Raw genomic sequence first — 7,500 nt, forward strand, 5'->3', positions numbered from 1 at the left:
TTTCCCTTGTGTCTATTTGAGACTGACTGATCAAATAACATTAAAAAGTTGACAATAGATCTGGGGGTTCCCAAACTTTTCACGCTGCGACCCCCAAAATATAGGTGCTAAAGACTTGGGACCCCCACTGTCCCTCAAAGTGATTTAATGTGTCTTCATTTAGCTGGTCTGCAGAACATGACCCTACCTATATGAGCATGTGTCTGTTTCCTGTGCTGTAGATAGATAGATAGATAGATAGATAGATAGATAGATAGATAGATAGATAGATAGATAGATAGATAGATAGATAGATAGATAGATAGATACTATAGATTTACTTTTAAAAACATCCATAGAGCTTGTTGTTTTAATGTCCAGAGGCAGAGAGTTCAGAGTTTAGAGGCATAAAAACAGAAAGCTCTCTCTCTCTCTCTGTGAGACACACGAGGAACATTTAAAAGGGAAGCATTCAAGGACCTCAGTGATGGAAAAAGGTTCACAACATGAAAGAAGAGACAGCATGTGAGTGTTTCCCTTGTGTCTATTTGAGACTGACTGATCAAATAACATTAAAAAGTTGACAATAGATCAGGGGTTCCCAAACTTTTCACGCTGCGACCCCCAAAATATAGGTGCCAAAGACTCGTGACCCCCACTGTCCCTCAAAGTGATTTAATGTGTCTTCATTTAGCTGGTCTGCAGAACATGACCCTACCTATATGATTGTTATGAATGAACCTGCTGCTACTGATGCTTTTGATAATTAACTGTTCACTAACCCTAAACTTAGGAGTCATCTGGCAACAAAGAAAGGCAGAAAACTCATTACACTTTCTATTTTCAAGGTTTTATTTCAAAGTTTTTGTCCATATTTTTTACTCTAACGGGTAAAATGTACTATTTTTAGATAACTTTAAAAAAAAAACCATTCAGGAGAACATCTCACGAACCCCCATTTGTGTCTCGCGACCCCCCAGGGGGTCCAGACCACAGACTGTATATAAAATGGAAGTCATCTCGCTCGGCTCGAAGTGAGGCTGCCACAAAAACTGCTCCCCTAGTGGCTGGCTGCAGTATAGGTCAAAAACTCCCTCTCCCCCATTCATTTGAATGTGGCTACAGTCAAACTTTAAAAAATAAATACACGCATGTTTCTCCCATCCGTATTCTGTGGTGATATGTAGTTAGTATTTGACTGTGTTGTGTTCAAGGACTCTTTTTTTCTGAAAGGTTTCTTCTTCGTTAGTTATTAGAGGTTAAAAAACAGGGTTTTACTTTCGGGTTTACTTTGATTGACAGCTGCCGTACTCTGTAGGGTGGAGCTTGTTACCCTGGAAACACAAATTCCCTACTGCACAGACTCTGGCTGCAGAAAATGTACAAGATGTCAGCGTTCTGGAACCGGATATTTTGGCTTAAAAACCGTACAATGGGAAAAGGTGGAGCGATGCTGTCCATTATAGATACAGTCTATGGTCCAGACTCACACTTTGGGAACCGCTGCACTAGACTAATGAAACAACAGTAATACAATCATAATGAATGAACAGGTGGTGTATTAATCATAAAGTTTAATCCATTTATAAATGATGAAATCATCGAAGCGCTCAGTTTCCTCAAATCCAGTTGAGGCTTCTCTCTGAGAGCTCGAGGCGTTTCCATAAAGTTGGCGTTCAGGGATATTCTTCTTCTGCTGAGCATTCAGAACATTGACGATGACATGTATCTTAAATGATTGTTTAGAATCAATGCTGCAGAGGTCAAACTATCCTACAGTTCAACCCCACGAGCTCAGATCAATGTAAGCCCGTCTCCATCACTCTGACATCATCAGGGTTATTTACAGACTCTGAAACACATGACACGGCAGCTCCCTGTGGATACACACCACTCTGCATTGACATGTCAGCTGGACGGTGTGTGTGAAGACAGAAATACTGAATTACTTTAACATCGTATAAATGTGAAGCTGCAGATAATCCTCCTCAAAACTTCAGCATCAACATCTGTATCATCATCAATCATCATCCATGCTGCCGCTGCTGTCACAGCCATGAAGAAGACGAGGGCTCGGATGGGATGAGAGGTCCCATGGGAGCGGGACACACAGGGGGGAGAAAAAACAGTCCCACCGATGGGGATAAATGATGAATGAATCACATCTGTCCCCGTCCTCAGCTCGGCACAGTCTCCAGAGATTCTGTTCAGTTCCCCATCTGAACCTGACCGGGATCACTCCTCTGCTGCGGTCTGTCGTCTCCCTGCTCACTTCTTCTGTCCCTCAGCTCCCTCACATCAGTGACACACGGAGGAGGGATGGACTCGTCCTGAAACATGAGCTGATATATTTCACTGTAAACTCTCTCTGATGTGTCACCAAAATCACGTCACAGTGTTTACGGTATGATTGAACATACTTCAAACTGAGTATCTTTTAATTTTAATCAGTTTAATCAGTATTTATAGCGACCTCTGATCACTGCATGTCTTTACAAAACTACTTTCTACTCCAAGAGAACAGGGGATTTCATTAGGTTCCAGGTGTGGTTTTCTCCCTCAGCAGCAACCAGAGGCTTTCAGAAAGCCTCCTGATGATGTTCCCACTCAAAGAGCTTTTAATCCTCATCAGTCAAAGTGTTCGATACCAGCAGGATGAGAACAGGTTTAAAGAACATCTTCAGTTTCAGGGTCCAGGGCCCGTATGCACGTCCAGCCATCACACAAACGGGACCATTAGTCTTAACGTACCCTTATGGAACGGCCCATTTGGCCGTAGCGTTAGCTGCATGCACGACTACAAATAATTGGCCAATTAACTAATTGCACCATGAAAGCCAGGCTGGTGCAAAACATCATATGTCCAGGGAACCTCCTGGAAAACCCTGATCCAACAAATTCAAACTGCGCATGCCTACTACACATAAACAACAATAAACATGGTGAGCGGTGCCGCTGTGACTGAGAGAAGATCAAGAAGAAACAAGCTGTCAGCAGAAGAAGAAATGAACATTTGATTAGAAGAATCTAGAATGAACAAACAGCTGTTATCAGCAAGTCAATCCTCAAAGAGAACAAACAAGGAGAAAGGGAAAGTTTGGCTTCAGATCTTGAACCGGGTAAATGTGTGTGGTGTTTCTGAGCGCGCTCAGTAGAAGACCTACAAAATAAAATAAGCAATAGGAAAGAGTCTTTGAACAACAAGCACCGCCACCAACGTGGTCCAGGTGGAGGACCACCTGACCCCCCATTGAAGGATGAGGACTTGTTAATGGAGTTGTTTGGGAAGGATTTACTTCACGGTGTTGCTGGTAGGTTACCTAAGAATTATGTGGTCTCCTAAGTCTAAATTTCTTTATATTTCAACATCGTCATACTTTTCCAAAGGATTCGTTCGATCCCTAAATATCTGTTGTCTTTGCATATTTGGTCTTAAACAGTAACACATAAGCACGATGTCCTCCATCCTTTAAACAGCCTAACAGGTGAGGTGATCCTGCTGTTAGCACCTGTAATGGTGGGGTCTACCTCCATTAAATGTAATGCTTTGTTGGGGGGTTAACCTGGATCATGCAGACCGCTAATCCATTTCTTTTTCACCATTAGTACAAACGGCCCGTTTTCATCACTAATGGCTGGACGTGCATACGGGCCCAGGTGTTGTTCCTGTTTGCTCAATCCAACCAGTCGTGACTTACACTGAAGAGATCAGAGCTCCAATAAGTCAACGTGTGATGGTAAACAGCTGCAATGGGAGGCCACATGTATATAAAACATAATGATATTAAATGATTGGTCATTTTAGATGCACTCAACATACAGAAATATGTCCAAGTATTGATGTAGATAGATGAAAAGACTTTTAGATAAATGCCTCTTTACGTGGCTGAAACCTGACAGACTCAATACAGCGTAGGACCTTTTAGTTTGTAACCAGATCTGTGTCCGGTCCATCTCCGATCCGTCACAGCACCGGATCTGATAGGTTTCTATTCTAGTCAATGTGTTAACTTCCACAATCAAAAACACTCTGTGTTATCACCAGATCGTATTTCACTTAACTACAACAACAAACCGTCATGATGAGCGGAGCCAGGCCTGGAGTCAACAGGTCAGAGGTTTTCCAGAAAGACAACATGGATGAGGAGAGGAGGAGGAGAATCCTTGATTCAGTGATTAACCAGGAAAACCTCGGTCACATGACTCCAGCTGTCCGGAGGTCCTGCTCCGTGCTGCGTTCTGGAAACACAGATCTGGTGGAAGTCCCGGGTTGGAGCCCTGTAGGCCAACCTTTCACTTTGAATTGTTGGGTCCGCCTGCTGGTCGCACATTGACAACAAGCGTCTCTTAAAGTAGCTGAACTGCTTTTGCAACAGGTCAAGCAATGGGATTAGTGTGTTGTTGCTTTCTCTCTGAACATCATACAAAACTTGACCTACAGCAGCAGCAGGACCAAGTCTCCAAGTACTCAGAAGAACATTGAGTCGTAGGATGTTTGCAGGAATGTAAATAGTATATCCCAGCTAGCTGTTTCTTTATTCATGCTCTTGTGTTTGACTTGGCACTAGGGAAGGGCAATGATGTTTCGAATATTCAAATATTCGTGCACTCGTGCAATCTTGTAAAAGTTACTTTGAATATTTTTCATTTTAAAATGTTTCATTGTTTCCCCCGGTGCCTGGTTGTAATACGGTATTCCTGCCAGATGGTGGCTACAGAGCGTCTTAAAGCTGTTTGCTAACCGCATTAAACAGAAGAAGGAGAATGCTAACTGCATTAAATAGCAAAAGAAGAAGAAAACATTCGCGACAGTTGCAGCTATTTTCTCCGTTTCTGAATCTCAGAAATAATCAAAATAGACGCCAATGATTATCAAATAGTATTTTGGCTTGAAATGCCCATCCCTACTTGGCCCCAGCTACATATCACCAAGGGAGAGGTTCCGGTGGCTGGTGGTGAGCATAGACTGTAAAAAATATGGACGTAGTATCCGTGACGTCACCCATCTGTTCCTGAGAGCTGTTTTGAAGCAAATCGACGGCAGCAGCCATATTGGTAATGCGGAACTCAACCAGGCAGAGTGTGACGTAGTGTGAGCCTCTTAGCCAATGGCTGTGTGTTCCCGACCGGGAGTCAAGTCAGTCATGTCCTTATTTGGGCAAAACTCATAATCTTAATATCTTCTTAACCGTCACGTTAGAAAAAAATTCACCCCCCGTACAGTGTGTGCCATTAGAGAGATTAGCTTTGTAGGGCCAAGCCGTTTTTTGAACCAGGCTGTAAACATGTTTATTAATGCTGCAAAGATCGTCTTTTTCCCATTCATATCTATGTGGTTTCCGGTGTTTCTGCAGCCAGCCTCAAGCGGATTCTCGATGTATTGCAGTTTATATCACTTCCGCATTGGCTTCATCGTTTGAGACCGGAGTTTGCCGCTTGGTGGTGAGGCTTTCAGCAGTGTGACTGCCCCCTGGTGGCTGGCTGCAGTATAGGTCAAAAAATCTGTCTCCCCCATTAATTTGAATGGGGGAGCAGTCAAACTTTAAAAAATAAATACACGTCGTACGAATGTTTCTCCCATCCGTATGCTGTGGTTATATGTAGTTAGTATTTGAGTGTTTTGTGTTCAAGGCCTCTTTTTTCTGAAAAGTTTCTTTTTCGTTAGTTATTAGAGTTTAAAAAACGTGGTTTTACTTCCTGGTTTCCTTTGATTCACAGCCGCCGTAGAACGAAACTTCAAAGGACACACAGCGTCTTATGACGTTACGCTGTAGGGCGGAGCTTGTTACAGTGGCTTCACAGGCTCTGGCTGCACAATGGCTGCGTCCAGGAGAGGGATTTTTTTGCTTCAGAACCGTACAACGGGAAGAGGCGGAGCAACGCTGTCCATTTTTATTTACAGTCTATGTATATCACGCATACTGCAACGACATCCACGTAAAAGCAAGTCCTCATCACATGCTCAGCAACACAGCCAATACGTGGATCTCCCAAAATGCCCGAAGCTTCCTTTGATGTCATCTGTTCTGAAAGTGCTGAGTTTATCTGATCATTTATTCGTTTTGTTTTCGTTCAGCCCAAAATGCTGCAAGTATTCAAACCAGGGACACGGAGGTTTCCCCTGGGTCCAGGACTCTGCTCTGCATCATCAACGCCCCGATAATCACATTAAAAGCAGTCCATAGGCGAGATGGAGATTATATTTGGCTTTTAATTATCCTTCCCCGGAAACGCTCAGAACCTCCCCCTCTGTCCCGTCTCGGGTAACTCCAGTGTTTTAAGGTTTCTCTTGATTTTGTTTTTGAACTGAAGCGAGGACAAATCGAAGAGTCCTCATTAAAATAAGTCTAAGGTCTGTGATTTCCTGTGCTTCCCCGTCCAACTCTCTCCCCCTCCTCTCCTAACCATCAGATTCACTTAGATTATAGTCTCTGACATGAAGCAGCGTCCATCATTCTGCATGCATCCTCTCCTCCAGCTGCTTCCTTCATCACTCCCTCCTTTCCTTACTTACTCCTAACTGAACTCATATCCTCCTTCTCTCTCCTCGTGCCTCTGCAGTCTTTATTTTATCTCTGCTGTCCCTCCACCAAGCCTCTCCTTCACTGTTTTAAACTTCCTGTCTCTCATCTCTCCGCCTCTGCTGCTTTCATCATTTCTTCTAAACTTTTTTTCACTCACCCGTGTCCTCTCTTCATCTTTTCATCAAGGATTCACAAATATTGATCAGTCCGATAGCGAGATTCTCCTGTCACGTGTTCGGAATCAAAGCAGAGCGGCTTCGTTTCCAGGATTTCTTTTGAAGGACTTAAGAGTTCTCATGGGTACGGGGTAAGATATTCATATCTCATGTTGGAGGGACATGTGATCAGGAGTGAGGAAACATTTCAGCATTCATCTCTTTTTGTCTTTTTGTAGCAGACTCAGAATAAGAGGACAGCTGAGAGGCCGGAGCCACCCGGGCTAATATTTGCTCTCAGTCTTACTCACCTCATTGTGATGGACGATTCAAAGAGTGTGTGTAGTCACTGGCTTTATGGATTTGCATTTATTCTATAAGTCTAATATCTGCATAGTATCTGTTATTATATCTGGTAATTAAAAGAGGATTTATCTAGCACAGGCCCCTCACCGCGCCCCTCCCAACGCTTCATACTGCAGCCTCACTCCCTTCTTTGTAAGACGATCATTCAATCAAACCTGTGAAAGTGTGAAAGAATAAGAGAGTCTATACTCCCGACAGGTGTAAGTACAGATGGGATTGAAGCTGTAGAGAGGAGCTTTGATGATGTTTAGAGGACCAGTGTGTAGAAACAGGAATATTTATCTGTATGAGTCTGACTCTGGATTGAGCTCTCTCTTGCTCAGCCTTCCTCTCGTTGAAGTGACGGTGGCCTTAGAGGACAAGTAGCTGCTGTTACTCATGATGAATATTATCCTCCATTTCTCATCTTTTAAAAAAAGGCTACACATATAAATTAATTTATGCACAACAACTTCTTCTTCTTCTTATTCTTCTTG

The 7,500-nt window shown here is 43.1% G+C and overlaps 1 protein-coding gene across 1 annotated transcript in view; it reads left to right on the forward strand.

The window, feature by feature from the left end:
- The window catches only part of nrn1la (neuritin 1-like a), a 103,187-nt gene that overhangs the window by 1,079 nt on the left and 94,608 nt on the right, over positions 1-7,500 (forward strand). The window lies entirely within an intron of this gene.

Source organism: Notolabrus celidotus, chromosome 6 (assembly GCF_009762535.1).
Source record: "Notolabrus celidotus isolate fNotCel1 chromosome 6, fNotCel1.pri, whole genome shotgun sequence".
Taxonomy (NCBI): Eukaryota; Metazoa; Chordata; class Actinopteri; order Labriformes; family Labridae; genus Notolabrus; species Notolabrus celidotus.